Here is a 19,084-nt window from a genome sequence, read left to right on the forward strand (position 1 = left end):
CCTTATTCATCCTGCATAATTGAAACTTTGTACTCTTTGACCAACCTCTCCCCTTTCTCCTACCTCCTAGCCCCTGACAACCTTCCTACTCTCGCCTTGTACGAATTTGACTTTTTGAAATTCTGCACGTGAGATCGCGCAGCATTTGTCTTTCTGCCCCCGCCTTACTTAGCATCATGTCCTCCAGGTTCATCCACATCATCACAAATGACAGGATTTCCTTCTTTTTTAAGGCTGGACAGTATTTCATTGTGGGTATATATATACCACGCTTCCTTTGTCCATTCGTCCTTTGATGGACACTTAGGTTGATGAAATATCATGTTGTGGATGATGCTGCAAAGAACATAGGAGTGCAGATATCTCTTTGAGGTACTGATTTCATTTCCATGGTACACCCAGAAGGCATTTTAGGGGTAGGGACTCCGGAAATCTCAGCCAGTCCCATTTATCTAACTTGTCCACCTTCAGGGCTGGCAGCAGGAAGAGGGCGGCAGCAGGAGGAGGGTACCCTCTAGCCAGAGATGCTTGTTTCCTTTCTGACCCCTCCCTAAGCCTCGGAACACCACTGGGACGTGAGAGTGAGGGCCGTGACCAAAGGCTGGCTTCTATGTCTCTGGTGGCCATGCTTCTAATACTGGGTTTTCTTCGGTTAAGGAGGCAGGGAATTGGGGACAGCTCTACTGTCTCCCCTGTCCCTCCTTAAATCTTATGTATTGATTTAAAAATATATATAACATAGTGGGGGATGGGGCGCCTGGATGGCTCAGTCAGGTGAGTGTCTGATTCCTGATTTTGGCTCGGGTCATGATCCCAGGGTCATGGGATTGAGCCACAGTTCAGGTTTCTCCCTGAGTGTGGAGCCTGCTTAGGATTCTGTCTTTCTCCCCCTCTGCTGCTTTCCCTGCTTGCATGCTCTCTTTCTCTAAAATACACACACACACACACACACACACACACACATACATACACGTATGTATGTGTGTGTGTGTGTGTATAACACATAACATCTGCCATTTGAGCCACTTTGAAGTGGCATTGATTACACTCACATTGCTGAGAACCATCACCACCGTCCCTCTCCTGAGCTTTTTCACTGACCAAACAGAAACTCTGTTTATGCATCAGTAACTTCCAATTGCTCTTAATTCTCTTTGTCAGCCTCTGAGCAGGTAAGGGGGCTTCCAGTTTGTTCCTCGATCCTGCCTTCTCCTGCCCCATCCCTAACGTCTCCCCCTCTTCTCCTTTCCTCCACCATAGGGGGCTGTGGTGTTGGGGGTGAGGAGAAGGCTTATCATATTCAGAGCTGAGAAATGGGCTGCATTTCAATCCCCCCTTCACATTCCATGTTCTCCATTTATGAAAATAATCATGCTTCTTGCACCCAGAGATCTGTGCCTTCTTCCACCCTCAACTTGTTCTCTTGGCATGGGGGCCGTAGGCCAGATCACTGACAGGCTGGCCGGGTATGTCCAGTGCAGTCTTGTACTTGGGACTTTGCCTCTGCTAAGCCTTTTTTTTTTTTTAATTTTTTTTTCAACGTTTATTTATTTTTGGGACAGAGAGAGACAGAGCATGAACGGGGGAGGGGCAGAGAGAGAGGGAGACACAGAATCGGAAACAGGCTCCAGGCTCTGAGCCATCAGCCCAGAGCCTGATGCGGGGCTCGAACTCACGGACCGCGAGATTGTGACCTGGCTGAAGTCGGACGCTTAACCGACTGCGCCACCCAGGCGCCCAAGCCTTTTTTTTTTTAATGGCAGACTTGTTTCTATGCAGCTGAGATAGGAAACAAACATACTCCATAGTTGAGTGGTTATCGCCTATATTCATTATTATCTTTGTCATTATACGTGGTGAATGATGATGAGCTATGCATTGTGGTGTGGGCACTTTTATGTGTTTACAAATAATATATATCATCCTGCAGTAGTTCAGAACATATTGTGAGCAACTTCCAAACTGTGCTTCAGTGCTGTGGCATATGCTGAGTAAAGAGCAATTCAGATTTGATCTGGTCTTTTGGGAACTTGAAATCTAAGATAAGTACATGTAAATAGAGAGAGATGGAAATGTTAAACCAACATTGGCACCCAAAATGAAGCCTTTGGGGGAGGCGATCTAATTCACTGAGGGTCTACTGTATGTCAGGAGGGGGTGTTGGGAGTGTTGTACCTGCCGTCTCATTTCCCTCTGCCAATAAGCTACAAGTTGGGGCTTACAGGTGAGGAAACCATGATGAAGAGAGGTTGCATAGATTGCCAGGGTCACATGGCTAATAAGCTACAGAGTAGGTAATGAACTAGAACAACATGCCCTTTGGAAATGTCAGGTCGCTGAGTCTGCTATATTCAGGACCTAGAAAATCATGGGGTTGTAGAGTTTGGGTGTGGGGATGAGCTGAGAGAACCAGAACGAATGGCTGGGTAGAGGTGAGGAGATAGGCTTTTATTTCATTCTAGAATGATGCAATTTTGTAAAACCATGGACAACATTTAGTGTATTCTCCCTGTGTGCCAGGGGCTGACCTGTTACCTCTGCATCCAGCATCTCATTTAATCCTAACCTTTCTGAAGTATCTGCTATTAAGAGCCTCATTGTAAGGATGAGGAAACAAAGGCACTGAGGTGTTGCATTCCTGGCTCAGGTCACACAGCGGCTGACTGACAGAGCCACAACTCCCATGTGGGCTGGGCTGACTTGAGAGCTCCTTACAGGCAGGGCCAGAGAGCCTCTCTTCAATCTGCTTCCCCACCTGCTCCCAGCAAGGAGGGTGAGGCCCCAGGATTGTGAGGTTCACCTCCTGATCCCACCAGGGCTGAGATGGATTTCCAACCCCTGGACCTTTCCCCAGTGAGACCATCCTGTTCTCTAGAAGCCCTCACTGAGCATTTGTTCTGAAGTTCTGGTGTTTCCAGGCCTGGAGCAGGAGGAATAAAGAGTCAGAGGTGAGAAGTAACAGTGTGTGTGTGTGTGTGTGGGAACCAGGAGAGAGAGGGATGAGGTGAGGCCAGATTATGGAGGCATTGCATATCCCACTGGCTTTATTTTTGTTGGCAGTGTGCACCCCTTAGGAATTGTGGGCAAGGGTGAGATACAGTTAGCAGAGGCATCAATCCTTCTCCAACCACCAGGAAACCCGGTCTCCCTTCTTGGTGGGAGGGAAAACAAAGGCTCAGAGAGGTGTGGCAGCTCCCCTGGAGGCTCCCAGTAGATTGTTTCCAGCAGCAAAACCAGAAGCTCTCTCCTTCCCAGAGATGGGGCGCTGGCAGCTGCTGGCTGCCTTCCCCTCCCTCGTTGCCCTGCCTCCCCTCCAGCAGGAGGGCCTCCTGCCCACTCCCTCCCTTCCACCGTGAGCTCTGCACAGGCCCTCTCCATCATTAGAGCAACCAGTGGGGTTCTGCTGTAATTAAAGGAAGCCAACGGGAGGGAGCAAAGCAGAGCAAGGGGAAAAAACAATCACCAACAAAACATCTTATTTCCCACGCACACTCCCTACAACCCGTGTCTATTGGCTTTCATGGGAACCTGCTTGCTTTAAATACAGCAAAGGGAAACCCCACAGGACGATGTGGGAAAGCCGGCTGTTAGTTACCATCAAGCTGCCAGGGTGGGGATTTACTCCTTTTTCCCCCCCTCCCTACCCTGCATTGGCAAAACCAATCCAATGTTAGTGTTGAAAGAGACCTCTAAGGTCATTTATTGCAACTTCCTTCCCAAGGCAACCTGCCCTCCATGCTTTGCCCCTCCCGGACAGCATCTCTGACACACTGTTACCTAGCTCCCACACTCTCCAGCTCCCTAATTTGCTGGACCCAAGCTCAGGTAGGGATAGGAAGACACTTTAGGGAACAAACAAACAAACAAAAAACCTAAAAATCTGGCCACCCACGCCTGCTGTCATTTACCGCCTGACTCCGGAAATGTCTAATTAATTCATTTATCCAATTAGCCCCTTGCTCTCTGAAATGCTTTTTCTTGGTTGCTGAGCAACCAGGATAGACTTTCAACACATGCACGCTGCTGGTGAATGAACCAGTAGTTTTTTCTTCACCCTGACACCCCTCGCCCACCCCCTCCCCTTTCTCCTTTTATTTTCCTGATGCACAGTAATGAAGACCATCTCCACCAATCTCCAGCCTTCTCACCTTCCCCAGGCCTCTGGATGTGTTTGCTGCCTGACTTAACACATCTCTGAAGGTAATTTTTATACCAGGCATTTGTCATGGACAAGGAGAATGACAGAATATACAGGTACACAGAGATGCGTTTGCAAAATAACGGAATGAGCCAGGCTCAGGTGGACCCAGGAAAAGCTTTGCTGGTGCCTGGGGGCTTTGGGGAGGGGACCCTGGCCAAGGTTAGGCTCAGGGGCGTTTGGGAAGAAGAGGGGCAGACTCTCTTTAAGGGACCAGGCATAAACAAGGGTAGCTTGACTAGGCTGCGGTTCCATTTGTTTTAAAGTCTGCCCTTCATGGGAAATTGTCATCCGTCCCCAGCCAGGAGCGCACTGTGAGCAGTAAACAGGACAGGGGTTTTCAGGGCGGCTGAAAGAGACAATATCAACCTAGGAGGGCGGGGAAGTGCCTTGAGGAATCATCCTTGAAGTATAACTTGCTCCTATTTCGGGATGTGAAAATGCCACATCCTGCTTCAATGAGTTAGAACGTTAGAACTGGACTTTGAGCCCAAACTTCCACCGTTCCTTGCTTTTACAGATGAGAAAATTGGAGCTTTGGGAGGATAAACAGTTTTCTCGTAGCCAGCGTTTGGGTCTCCAGGGTCCCAGGCCTTCTCAGTTGACCACATTGCTTCTGTTTCATCTTATTAAGGGCCCCTTGTCCATAAAATGAGTCACTTGAGTCACCGACACTTACTTTTAAAAGTCAGCTTTTATTTTGGAAGAGCTGAAGCTGGCAGTGAAGATTTGCAGGGCACAAAGGTCTTGGCTTCTGTCTACTGCAGATGCCAGGGCATGTGATGCCGTCCAGTATTCACTGTGAATAGGGGCTGGTCCTTGTCCTCAGGGAGCCCCCACAATACTGGAGGGGATGGACAGTAGAGGGGGAGGGGCTCCTTCTTAGAAGGAAGCATTTAGAGAGGAGGATCTGGGCCATTTGACCTGGACCCAGGTCTTGTGGTTGAAGGGGCTGTGAGGGCAGGGTGGGGGTGGGGCCATTCTACCAAGAGGCAGCCTGGGCCAAGGTCAGGAGGTATGAGAGATTGTGACATGTTTGGGGACTGGAGAGTGGCTTAGGAATGGAGGCTTTGGGCCATTTGGCTTTCTGGGATACGCAGTGGATGGCTCGGGGCTGCCCATAACGGCATCTGGAAAACGTTGCCTCCTGCTTGCCAGAATAGTAAAAGAGCACAGTTTTCTTATCTCTATGCATGGGTGGGTACGGAAAAGCGTATGTCAGGTTTTCTGGATGGAAATGACTTCCCTTCGAAGTTAGTTCATAAATAACGATGAAGGCCATGAGAGGACGTACACGCTGCATGCGTATTTAGCTACTGCTGTGGACCAAACTCTCCAGGAGCAGAGTGTTCAGGAAAAGCAGCTGCCTAGAGAAAGAAATAACTTGCACTGTCGAAACCATTGGTACCCAGAGCCTCCTGTGGGACCAAGGGAAACATTTTATTGAGAAGGACCCATTCCTTGACACTCACAATTGGTGGCACTCACTCAATCTGCAATTTCAGGAGATAGTCAGAGAAGGAACTGGCTGTGGACGATGATCACCCGATCAGGTTCTTCCAGTTAAACAGGAGCTTTTGTACATCTGAGCATTGCGCTTCGGGGTAAAGTTCTCCTTTCTTCAGCCATCCAGCCAAACTCCCCTGATGTCAGGCACTCTTTTTTCATCAAGGCTGGGCTTGCTTTTAGAGAACCTAGAGATGGCAGGCAGCATTGTGGGATGCTCCTTAGTATAAAATCTCCTCTGGGGATTTTCTTAACAAAGTGATTTGAATTCCTCTAGGAATTAAGCTGGGGGTGGCTATTTTTCTGGCTAAGACTTTTTATGATAAAAGGCATGCTGCACTGAAGGTCCCAGTGGTCTGTCTTTGGGGCAATCAGATGCACACGACAGTCTAAGGCTCTGGTAGGAAAGAGTCTGTGGCCTCAGTAAATATTTGATACACTTGGGGCTTTGATGGATGAAGCCACTGTCTGCTTGGGTCTTCCTAGACCAGAAGGTGGAGTCTCCAGTAGCCATTGCCTCTTGTTCGTTCCTTTGATTTTCTTTGGTGAAAAATGACTCTTGTCTTGGTGAGGTCTGTTAAATCCGTTCTTTTCCAAATGGGGCTGTTGGTGTATGGAGGGGATTGGAACTTTCTCTCCCTCTGGTCAGCCCTCGCCATCCCTTGGGTGATTCAGTTTCCCATTTTCTGGGATGTGTCCACAGGGTTTGTCTCCCACCCCACCCCCCGCCTTATATAAGGGGGTAGGGTGCATCTGGCGCCAGATTTCATTCAACCCTGTAACAATCCCCCCTTTATGACATCATTGCTTGTCGCCATGGAAACATCCCCCGAGTCACAGAGACTGGATTGTGGCATCATAGCATCAGGCAGGAGGAGGGAGAGAGGAGAGAAGAGGAATGAGACTGCCCAGGGGGATGAAATTCCAACAAAATACCATTTGGTGGCAGGAATGTAGGATTTTTCTGTTTGGATCCTTGAATGGAGAGTCTGACCATGGCTTGCCAGAATAAACCTCACCTAAGAGAAGGAGGAAGAGTGGTTACGGAATGTGGGTTCTGGCCTCTTTGTTCTTGCTGAGTATTAGGGAAAATACTTTTAATGAGACGTATCCTAGATTTTATACGTATTTCTCATTTGATTCTCATAAAATGTTCATGAACTATTAGAGCAGAGAGGTTAAATAATAACCTCCCTAAGGTTACAAAGCTGGAAAGGCAGAGCTGAGAGTTGGAGGTAGGAGCATACAAGTCTGTGCCCTCACGTGGCTTACAGTTTTGTGTGTGCACACAGACAGTTATTAAGCAAATAAAATATAGTTAAGATTGTGGTAGATATGGAGAGAATAAACATGGTGCTTCAGTGAGGAGACATTGGAGAGTGAGTGGGAACTGACTTTTGTGTATTATTAAATTTGGGACACGGCTCTGCATCTAGTTGTGTGTGCTTAAACACACAACGCACTGTGCTCATAGAGGCTCTGACCTGCCTGATCTTGTCTGCTGGGCCCTGTGACTGTGACCCTCTTCCCTAGCTGCTTTCCTGTGCCTGTACCCTGCTTCTCCATTTGTCTGCTCCCTTTTTCTGAAATATTCCTGCCAGTCCTCCTCCCTTGATCCTGTTTTTTCCTACCAATCCCCCCTCCTTCTCTCTCTCTGGACTGTAAACTCCTCAAGAGAGAGAAGATACTCTCATCTGGTATAAAACATCCTTGGTTTGCCCAAGAAGGCTAGAAGATCTGTTGCAAAAATTAATGCAGTGGCTCGTTTTATAGGAAAAAAAAATTGGCTAGATTTTATACCGTTAAAAAATATTCTTATAGACTTATCAGATTTTGGCTCCTAAATAAACGAATAAGTAACAAGTGTGCATTAGGAGAGAATTCCCCTTGCAAGTGAAATGACCAGTCATGTTTAGTTGAGTAGCTTGTTTGCTGTTGTTGGTGTGGTTCATGCTGATTGTGATTTCCTATTGTATTTATGTGGTCCAACAACATTTTCTGTTAGGAGAATTGGTCCTAGTGTGTAAGATGGTGGCAGGTAACTTAATGCTCTTCAGGTTTCTATGAGCTGTAGGTGCTGTGCCATGGGCCACCTCTGGGCATTCCTATCCTTGTGCCTCACTTGGGCAATAGATGGGTCTAGTGAAGCCTACTGCTCTTCATTTGTGCCACCTTGCCGAGCTTTTAGGAGTATTTGCTGCTTGAGTTCAGTTCTCATCATTGCTTTCCTAGGATATAGGGTAGACGAGTCCCTACTTGGCTTCCAAAGTCCAGGTTACCCATCTCAGATGAGCATCATACTGATTGGAGCTCTGCTATTATACTTTACTGTGACAGGTGTGTGTGTGTGTGTGTGTGTGTGTGTGTGTGTGTGAGTGTGCGCGCACATGTGCACGTGCATGTGGTATGCATGTGTGTGCACACAGGTACAGTTCTTAGTTAGTAAACCATATTAAATGCACTTACAATCTAAGCTTGTTCTTTCTAGGACCTAGAGTGTCTCAATCTGATTGATAAGGGGGCCGTTTATTGATTCCATCAGGACCATTTATGACTGGCACATTACAGAACTAGTAAGTGGCTTATTTTTTTAAGGGATGCATGAGGAGTCATATAATGAATTAGTTAAAACCCCAGGCTTAGGAGTGAGATAGAGACGGTTTTGGATCCTGGTTAGGCCTCTTAACTTGCTAACTGATCTTGAGCAATTGACTTAGATTCTCTAGGTGTAAATGCCTTCATTTACAAAATGGGCATGAATCTTATTGCCTATTTCATGGCATGGATGTTTAGATTCACTGAGATACACCTGTAAAGTCTTTTTTTTTTAAATACGAAATTTATTGTCAAATTGGTTTCCATACAGCACCCAGTGCTCATCCCAAAAGGTGCCCTCCTCAATACCCATCACCCACCCCCCATTCCTCCCACCCCCCATCAACCCTCAGTTTGTTCTCAGTTTTTAAGTCTCTTGTGTTTTGGATCCCTCCCTCTCTAACCTTTTTTTTTTAACACCTGTAAAGTCTTAACCACGTGCCTATCTTGTCAAAGTTAACTATAATTTAGTGGGTTAAATGTACTGTTTGTATTTCCTCTAATAATTTGTTAACACTTTTTGAACTCAGTGCAAAACTTTGACTATGCCCTAGATCACATCTAGGTGTTTCAAAGTTTGAATTAGAAGGATCAAGATAATTGGCATTTTTATTCATCATTTGCAGTCTCCATAGGTGAAAAGGGCCCAGGATGTGTAACTCCTAGCATAGAACTGATTTCTAAGAACTGTCTCAAGTCCTAGAGATGGTTTCCCAAGTGTGACCCTGACCTTATGGCTATAAGAACAAATTAAACAGGTGTGGTCCTCTACCTCCAAGAGCAAACGGTTCTCTTCACACGGTACTACCAGAGGGGAGATTCAGTCAGATGTGTATGTGAATTGACAGGCACATACGGACCAGGTGAGGGAGGTTACTCTGACTTTTAGGAATTCAGTTCATATTTCTGTATCCTCAGATATAAAAGTGCAGAAGGTAGGGGCTGCTAGATACTTTTCTCCCCATGTGTTTATTGATGTGTAAAATACATGCACTGAGTACACAGTTTTTTTTTAATGTTTATTTATTTTTGAGAGACAGAGACAGAACATGAGCGGGTAAGGAGCAGAGAGAGAGGGAGACATAGAATCTGATGCAGGCTCCAGGCTCTGAGCTGTCAGCACAGAGCCTGATGTGGGGCTCAAACTCATGAGCCATGAGATCGGGACCTGAGCCGAAGTCAGATGCTTAACCAACTGAGCCACCCAGGCGCCCCATGAGTCCACGGACTTTCATCTCAGTTTTTTACATATGAGTACGCTGATGTCACTCCACCATATAAATGAGGTCGAGCTGTAGAACTATGTATTCATTGCATTCCAGAAAGCTCCTTCATTACCCCTTCACATTGTATGGCCTTTCTCCCTGGAAGTAATCAATATTTTGATTTCTATCAAATTTTGCCTGTTCTTGAAATTCACATAAATGGAATAATACAGTGTTGTAGGCAGCTTCTTAGATGGCTCCCAACAATCTCTGCCTCCTGATACCCATGCGCTTGTATAATATCTTCCCTTTGGATGTGGACTGGCCTGTGTAACCTGCTTCTAATGAATAAGGTATGATAAACATGATGGAATATTGCTTCCATGATTAGGTTACAAAAGACTCTAACTTGAATTTTCCTTACATTGTCTCTGGTCCTTCTCTGGCTCTTGTTCTGGTGAAGCAAGTTGCCATGTTGGGAGGTGCCTTCTGGGGAACATCTGGTGAACTGAGGCCTTTGGCCCGACAACCATAAGGGCGATCCTGGAAGCAAATCTTCCCCTGGCTAAGCCTTGAGATCACTGTAGTCTGGCTGACACCTTGATCAGAGCCTTGGGAGCCACCCTGAGCTGGAGGACTCAGCTAAGGCACCAGAATTCCTGACCCACAGAAATGGTTGAGACAATAAATGTCTCTTGTTTTAAGCCACTAAGTGTTGGTGTAATTCAATAGTAATAGACAACTAATATGTATAGTATGTTCTGTTTTGTGTCTGGCCTTTTTCAATGAAGTCTATGTGAGATCTATCCCTAGTGATACAAGTATATTGATATTTAGCTATATTGATGTATATAGCTTCAGTTTGCTTTCTTTTATTTCTGTAAAGTATTACAGTGTAGGAATATACCCAAATTATTCATCCATTCTAAAGTTTGGGATATCTGGATTGTTTCAGTTTTTGGCTACATCACAACTTTTTTTACCTTTTGTGTGTATGTGTGTGTGTGTGTGTGTGTGTGTGTGTGTGTGTGGCTATATGCTCTACTTCCTCTTGATATATATCCAAGGGTAGAATAACTGGATCATAACATAGACTTTAGTAGATACTTCCAATTTTTCAAATGGTTACACTGATTACACTCCCTGTAGCAATGTATGATACTTCCCGCTTTGCCACTTCCTTGCCAAGGCCTGATATTGGAATTAAAAAAAATTATTTTAGCCATTCTGGTGGATGTGTAGTGGTATATGCCATGTGGGTTTTAATCTGATGACTATGGATGTTGACCATTTTTCATGTTTAGTGGTCATTTGGATATAATCTTTAGTGAAACACCTATTCAGATATTTCGCCCATTTTATATTATCTGTTTTTCATGTGGATTTGTAGGAGTTCTTTATATTCTGGATTAAAGTGCTTTGCTATATTTATTATTGAGACCTTTTTCCAGTTTGTGGCTTGCTTTGTTATTAATGGGATGCTCTTAATTTTAATGAAGTTAAATTTTTCAGTTTTTTCTTTTAAGGTTATAAAATCTTTGCTCGTTCCTGTGTCAGGAAGAAGCTTTCCTATGTTTTCTTCAGACATGCTTTGTTTTACATTTTACATTTAGGCCAGTGATTCACCTGGAATTTCTTTTTTTGTGTGTGCTGAGTGTCTGATGTGAAGAAGGGGGTCAAATTTATTTCCTTTTCTCATATGTAACTCCAAATGACCCACTGTCATTCACTGAAAGGGTATGTTTATTGCAAATCAGGGGTCTTGTGTATGGCAGGTTTTGAGTTCTCTATTTGGTTCCATTTTTTTTTTCTGCTATCCTAACACCGGTGCTGTCTTCATACTATAGCTTTATCATCTATTTTATTATTTGGTAATTTAAGTTCATCAGCTTTTTGTGTTTTCTTCATGACTGTCTTGGCTCTTGGCCCTTTACCTTATATGTATATGTAAAATCCATATATGTTTTAGAATCAGCTTGCCAATTTTCATGCAAAAAATGCCTGCTAGGATTTTTGGCTAGGATTACATTATATCAATGATCGGTTTGGAGAATATTGACACTGGTTTTTCTTAATTTCTTTCAGCAGTGTACCACAATTTTTAGTGGAAAGATTTTAGAAATCTTTTAATATGTTCATTTCTAGGAGTTTGATGCTTTTTTGATGCTATTTTAAGTGAAATTTTCAAAAGTTAATTTTCTAATTGTTTGATGCTAGTATTATGTTAGGTTCTTCTAAATTTTCTTTGCATACTGTCGTATCATCTATGAATAATGAAAGGATGTTTTCTTTCTTTTATTTGTACCTTTTATTTCATTTTCTTGCCTTATTTCACAGGTTATAGCCTCCCTACAGTGTTGAGTGGAAGCAATGATGGCAGACATCTTTTGCTTGTTCCTGAGTTCGGTGGAAAACATTTAATAGTTCACAGTGAATCATCATGTTTGCTGTAGGTGGTTATAGATATCTTTACCAGGTTAGGGATAAAAGTCTCTTTTTCAAGTCTGACATTTGATGATTATCTCTGATTGTATGGAAAAAGTAAAAGCTAATCTATAGGAGGGAGGAATAATGATGATAACATGAGTAAGAATCAGAGAGGCAAGAGAGAGAAGGAGATGAAGTATGCTAAAAAAAGAATACAAGAGGAATTTCCTAAGTGCTTCCTATGTTTTGGGCACCCTGAGAGCTGAGGTAGGTTGTGATCAATAGGTCACATGGCTAATGAGGGCTGGAGGTTGGGTGAGAACCCAGGTCTTCCGGAACCAGGGCTTATTCTTTCTGCTGTACTCAGAAGGAGAGTAAATAAAGGAAGACCTGAAAGGAAGGGAGCAGCTATTGTAAAGTCCTCTTATGGATTTTAGGACCCTGTTCTTTCCTATGTCTCCCCATCTCTTGTTTCTTTCTTCCTGTCTCTTTTTCAATCTCTGTTTCTAATTCAGTCATAATCTTAATCATGGACTCGAGCTCAGTCTCATGATGCTCTCTACAGGGGGGAATGGTGGTAGGTATCTTCTTTCTCCTTCTATCCAGATCATATGAGGCTTCTCTGCTGTGGGCCACCTCTTATTTTAATTCAGTTTTTACATAATGCCGGTTGACACGGTCAGTCAGATCACAATGGCTAGGGAATGAGATTAATGGGCATGGTCGGTGCCTCCTTGATGTCTTGGTGTCCATGCTCTACAAATAATGACCAGTCAACAGTCACTGGTACACATGGAATAAGAGGGATGAACAAGCTTCAGCCTGGAGTGAGGGTGCGCACCCACCACTCCTCACCCTAGACAAGCCCAACCTTTTGTGGTGACAAGCCAAGCTTATCTGTGGCGACTAAGGCCTCTATCCTGGACCAGGCCATGGTGTGTTTGCAAGCCTTGCTGCTGCCGTGCTGCCTGAGCTTTCCACAGCTGGCTCCGTTCTCCTGTCGGTTTTGCTTTTTCTTTTGCAAAGTCTATCCTGAGGCTATTGTTTGGTTTTCTAGTCCTGACTGAATTAGGATGGTTCCATTTAAGGTGAAAACAATATAAAAAACCACAAAAAAAGCGCCAAAGAAGAAACAGAATAAAGAAGTGTTTTTTAGTCTTTGAAAGATGAATGCAAATGTGTTTTTGCAGTGTTTTAATACATTCGAGATGCTTCCCTAACATTAGCCAATCTATCATAGCCTGCCCGGCAACCTGGTGTATTTATTATGTTGCAGGAAAGTTTTTTTGAGGAAGAGGCTGAAGGGTAGGGTGAGAAGGTGCCTGCCTGAAGGCCCATGAGTCATCAGATTCATTACTGAAGCATTAAACTACCTGCTGGTCCCTAGGACTGGCCCTTGGAGGGGTGGTTCAGGGAGCGAGGTGTGGTGGGAATGAGGTCATTATCTGACATTTTCCTGTTGTTCTGTACAGGCAGTAACCTTTATCCCACCCTAGGACTACAGCTCATGTCCTCTGAGTATGACCTTCTGGAGAAAAGTGTGGATGAGTCAGCACTATCCAATCCCCATTCCTGGAGACAAAGCATTCAGTATGTGTGTGTGTGTGTGTGTGTGTGCGCGCGCGCGCGCGCATGTGTGTGCGCACGTGCATGTGCATGTTTAGCAAAGAGGACCATTGAAATTGCTTGCAGCTCTGAGATTTTCTAACTTTTTCTGTTGTATGCAACATTTTAAAGTAGGAGGGGTGCTGCGTGACCAAACATTTGTTTAAAGCAGTAGGTGCTCTTAGTTCCTAGTAACATTCTAGTAGTGATGTAATTGATGTCACTTGTAGACACATGTGCCTGGTCTTAGAAAAACGTGAGGATGCCAAAATTAAATTCCTTAACTGGGCATTGATAGACCCCCTTGAGCATACTTTGAGAATCAACAAGGATGGGTTGAGACGTCTTCCTACGTTCTGACCTCAGGTGGCCTTCCGGATGGTGGTGCATGACTGTGGCATGCTTAATAGTAATGGTACTTTAGTAATAGTGGACCCTGTTGAAGTGAGGTGACTCTGTTACGTGGGGTTGACTAGTTGGGTTGACTAGACCTGGCCCACACTAGTGACTTTCAGAGGCCAAGTTCAGACCTGCAGAAGCAGCTGTTAATGAGTTCATACGTGTAAAGTGCTTGGCTGTATCTGGCACATAGTAAGCCCTCCATCAGTGTTAGTGAACGTGAATGCTATTGCTGAAAAAGAGGTGATGATTAACAGCCATCGGGACCTGGTAAAAGTAGGGTAGAGTCAGTGCTTGGGGACAAGAGCACCATTTAGGATGAGAGAGAGTATTCAGTGCTGGAGAGTACAGGAGACTTAGTGCTTTACCTGCCTCTGACCCTTCTGCTGGGTTCAACCTAGTTGGGTCACGTGCGCTCTGGAGTTGTGCCTCCCACAGCCTCCTGAGGGCAGGGACGATGTCTACCTCAGCAGTCTCTGGCCTGGAGTGTGTGCTCAAAAATATGTTATTGAAAAAATGGGTGATGCGCTCAAAATGCTTCGACAGTGAGCTCTGGTATTTCCCTAAGTTTATATTCTCTGAACTAACAGCATCGTGCCCACAGTGAGGTCCTGCTCTGCTCTCCCACCGAGGGCACAGCTGCACTGGGTACCCTCAGATCCGAGGGCTCAAGGCAAATCAGATTATCTTTCTCTGAGAGACCAAGCCAGGGAAGGACATTGGAACCCTACTGTAAAATAAACTATTAAAAAAGATAGGTTCGTTTAGCCTGGAGAAGAGAAACCTGGGGGTCCAGAGCTCTTAGTATTTGAAGAGCTTCTGGGCAGAAGAAGGCAAGAATTGTTCTTTATAGCCTTCTGGATAAAAGTTTGATGGGAGATGAGAAATTGCAGAAGCTGTTTTTGTTGTGCTGTAAGGAGGGACTTTACCCTGGGGAGAAGTGGTTAGCAGAGTCTCAGGGGAGCTTTTTAGGTGGCTGTCCTGGGGTGTGCAGAGGACTTTGGAATCCACCTTCAGACTTCCTTCCAAAGTAGAAGTTAAATGGGACGAGAACAGGCTTCTCTTGCTTGTGGAGAAGTGAAAGCTGTTGAGTCAATCAGGGTTGGTGAGAACCTTATCCATCGTGAACGAGAAATGAAGGAACCCACCATTTCCTGAGCACTGTCTCTGTATCAGGAGCTTTGCTGGGTGCTTTCTTTACCAGACTTACTTGTCTTGGAACACGTTAAGGTGAGTAGTAGAGAAGGAAGCACTCAGGTGGAGTCAGTTGGCCAAGGCTCACATCCTTTCCAGTCATCTCCTGGGACCCTGTGCTGTCATGTTGATACTTTTTTAATACCACACCCACTTTTTCCTCATCTAAATAAATGATTTGCAGGTAGAACAGACCTGCTTCAAACTCTTCTGGAACTTTCTTCAGGGGCTTGGATGGGTTTTTGCCTTGTCAGCCAAGACTTTCCTCTTTCCTGTGGAGTCCTTGCCCAAGGCTGTCTATTGAAGTGTCCCATTTCTCCCCCTTCCCCTTGGTGGAGAGTTCCAGAAAGCTTTCTGTTGACCTTCCTTTAATTGCTAATAATTATTCAATTTTATGTAGCCCAGAGTGATAAATATTCATGAATAGCACAGTGCATCAGGATCCAACACTTTAAGCTATTGTGTTTTTTTAATTAAACTGAAACATGGAATTAAATGCAATAAAAGGGAAAAAAAAAGAGAGAGCATATGTACGTATCTATTTCAGTCCTGCTGTGGGACTGTGTGGGAGGCAGATCGGAAGCTCTGACCTGGATGTTGTGATGTTCTGTCTTAGAGTTTCTAAAGGAGACACCTAAAATATCTGGACCTGGCCAGGTTCATTCATTCATTCACACATTTTTTTCATTAATTCACTCAGCACATATTTACTACCATGAGCCCTCACAGTGCCTCTCAGTGGGCTACAAATAGACTAGAACAGGACCTAAGGAGCTCACGATTTAGTCCTGGAAGAGATAGGCACACAAATCAGCCATGCCGGAACTGCTTGGTGAGCATAGGTAAAGCATGAAATAGAGTGTTCCCAGAGGAGCAGAGGGTAACTTCCCCAGGCAGTTGATAAAGTGGCATAGGGGTGGCGTAAGCCCCGTCAGGACTTATTAGTTGGTCCCGTGTACGATGCTTCTTTCTTCAGCCCACTGAGTCTCATCTCCCTTTCCCTAGAGAGTCTGTGGAGGCTGTGGACTCAGAAGTTGGACTGCTTGGGCTAATCTCAGTTCTGATGCTTACAGTGGGTGAATATGACCCAGTGCAATGTTAACCAACCCTGAGCCTCAGTTTTCTTATCTGTAATATGGGGATTATCACAGAACCTACCTCACAGGGCTGTGGTAAGGGCTACACTAGCCGATGCATGTGAGGTTTCCAGAATGGTGCCTGGCGCACAGAATGTGCTCAACTATAGACATGCCAGCCCCCATTGCTGTTTGCTCTGAGGCCTTAGTCCATGAATTCTTGTGGCTTCTCTCCTGCTGTGGACTTCTCGGTTCTCTAGAGACCTCTTGTGAGGTTTGGCTCCATGAGGAGGCAGGCAAACGGCAGGTGAGCTATTGTTGAGAGTTCCAGAATACTGCTGAGAGCTGGCCTCAGGAGCCAGCAAGAGGAAGGCAAAGGCAGGGCCTTAACAAATACCTTCCAGAAGGCCCCCTCAGAGATGGGGCGGGAGCCTGGGTTGGGCACCTTGGGGAGCAGAGAGCAGGAGGGTCAGTGCGAGGGGAAAATAGCACACCTTCCCGTGAATGCCACCTTGGATCCCTGCGCTCTGTGGGGAGGAAGACGCACTCACATGTGGGTGTAACACATGCTGTACTCCGTGGGTCGTGTTTTCCTGCTTTAAAATGGGAAATGTGAGTTATTTATTTGTAGCACATGCATGGTGAGATGCTCATGAACCAGCCTGGGGATGTTCTCCAAGTAAACAAACCCACTTTCTGGAGAGGCGGTTTCTTTTTACAGCCCCAGAGATAAAGTAGCCCCAGAAAGCTCACCACTGCCAGTTTCTAGCACCTTGATGTCCCTTCCTGGCTCCGAGAGGCCCATCTCTGCCATCCTTCCCCACCCCCGCCTGCAGTGTCAGCCCTCCCACTGAGTACCACCCAGCTTGCCTTTTTGTGTCAGTTCATACTGTAGCTGTTTCAAGTCAGAGGTGGATGGGGTTGCCAAGTGGAAGAGGTTGTGGCCATGAGGAAAAGGCCTTGGGGTCACTGTCTGATAGGATGACCCATTAGGGTTGATTTTGTTTCGTAGCCTTGGTTTAAACACGAGCTCTGTGTGGTTTTTAATACACCATCGGCCCTCTCTGATCCTAGTTCCTTCATCCATAATGATAGGATTGATCAGAATGTAAAGGCAGAGTCTTAACTGTAACCGTCCAGGCCTCATGATTGGCCCTTGTCACTATGCTCACCTTACCTCTTGCTTGCTCCCCTGGTTTACTTGGTCCAGCTGCACTGGCATCTCTGTTCCCCTATAGATCCCAAATGCTCCTGCCTCAGGACCTTTGCACTGACTCTTCTCTCTCTCTCTCTCTCTCTCTCTCTCTCTCTCTAAAATGCTCTGTCCCTACCTAGCTACATGTTTCATTTTCTCACCTCCTTCTGAAAGGAGATGAGAATTTTTTTTTTTTTTACTGAAAATTGCCTTTGAGGGAGGCCTGCCTTTGGCCCCCAATTTACAATTGTGTATCTCTCCTCACATTCACCTTCTTTCCCTGCTTTTGTTTTCCTCAGGAACCCTCTTGCATATTACCCATTTTAGTACTGCCTGTTACTTATTGGCTGTCCCTCCCATGGGCATGCAGGCTCCACGAGGACAGAGCATTGGTCCATTTTGTTTCCAGCTCCCACATGGTGCAGCCTGTGGTGGGGAGTGTGACAGAGATGGGGAAACTCAGCAAAGCAAGGTGGTGGAGACACTTTGTGATCGCAAGCTTTCTGGTTCTTTATCTCCTGAACTGTGAGAAGAAATGGCCTCCCCAGAAAGCAGTTTGTTTACTTTGGAAAACAAAATCTGCATGCTGATTCTGCTCGGTGCCTAATAGATACTTGCTGAAGGAAAGAATACAAGGCCAAGCCTGGGGCCGCATGGCCTGGACTGCTCCTCGTATCAGCTCTGTGAACCTGAGCCAGCTCCTTAGACTCAGTGACTTTAGTTTCCTTCCTTATCAAAAGGGGGTAAATGTGTAACTACCTTGTGGGGTTGTTGGGAGCTGTCCACGCAAGGCTGAAGAAAGCCTGCATCTTGGAGGTGCTCAGCAGGTTAGCTATTATTTTGAAAAGTACTTTCAGTTCTCATACTCTACTTACGGACAGAGGGTTAAGGATCTTGGGTTGAGCCCTCAAGAAATGACTCCCATAGGCACTAATATGGTTCGTGCATCCTGCCTCTGATGCTGCCTGAGAGGAGGGTGGGGGCTGCTGGACAGATTGTAGGGGGTGCAACTTCATCCAGTGCTTTCATGTTGCTAAAGTCTTAGGAGACTGGACAGCGAGGCAGAGGAGAATTCTAAATTGACCCCTGGTTAGGAAATTCAGATGCCCTGGGTTCAGTACCCGGAGGGAGCTTGGGATGAAGGGACCTGGCTCTGGGCCCTGAAGCAAGCTGGGTGCCAATCTTGAGGGTGAATGCAGGCAGCCTCTGGTCTTCTCTCCGCTCCAGATCTTGCTTAGTCTTGGCCCAGGATCTTACCTATTCAGATCCTCCCTGGCATCACCACCAGTCTGGGGGTCACTGGCTTTTAGCCAGTGTTCTAGGGAATCTGCTTACCCAGGACATCTAAACATGCTTCAGCTCAGGTCCTTACAGATCTCAGAGGAAGACCCCGAAGGTCCCAGTGGTAGGGACAGTTACTCTCACCCTGCCCACCACATTCCCCGCAGAAGACTAGTCAAATCAAGGTGACCTTGGAGCTGAGTCTTGAAGGGTTCAGAAAGCTGAGGAAGTCTTGGAAAGAGAAAGCCTTTCTTGTTTGGGCATAGTCATCAAATAGGAAGTGTAAGTTTGGGCTTCTGTTTGCCCCTTGGTCTTAGAGACAGCATGTACTTCTAAGGGCGAGAGTGCCTGAGAGTCTCCGTGCCTTTCCTTCAGAAATAACGGATGCTTAGAAGGGAGCCCC

General features: G+C 45.6%; 1 protein-coding gene and 1 long non-coding RNA gene across 2 annotated transcripts in view; one reads left to right on the forward strand and one right to left on the reverse strand.

Moving 5' to 3' along the window:
- The window catches only part of SORCS3 (sortilin related VPS10 domain containing receptor 3), a 597,388-nt gene that overhangs the window by 18,042 nt on the left and 560,262 nt on the right, over positions 1–19,084 (forward strand). The window lies entirely within an intron of this gene.
- Positions 4,874–6,434, reverse strand: LOC125148420 (uncharacterized). The gene is made up of 2 exons (XR_007145539.1): positions 5,671–6,434; positions 4,874–5,565 (listed from the first exon to the last, which is right to left on the reverse strand). It is a non-coding gene; the product is annotated as an uncharacterized LOC125148420 (long non-coding RNA).

The sequence above is a fragment of the Prionailurus viverrinus genome, chromosome D2 (assembly GCF_022837055.1).
Source record: "Prionailurus viverrinus isolate Anna chromosome D2, UM_Priviv_1.0, whole genome shotgun sequence".
NCBI lineage: Eukaryota > Metazoa > Chordata > Mammalia > Carnivora > Felidae > Prionailurus > Prionailurus viverrinus.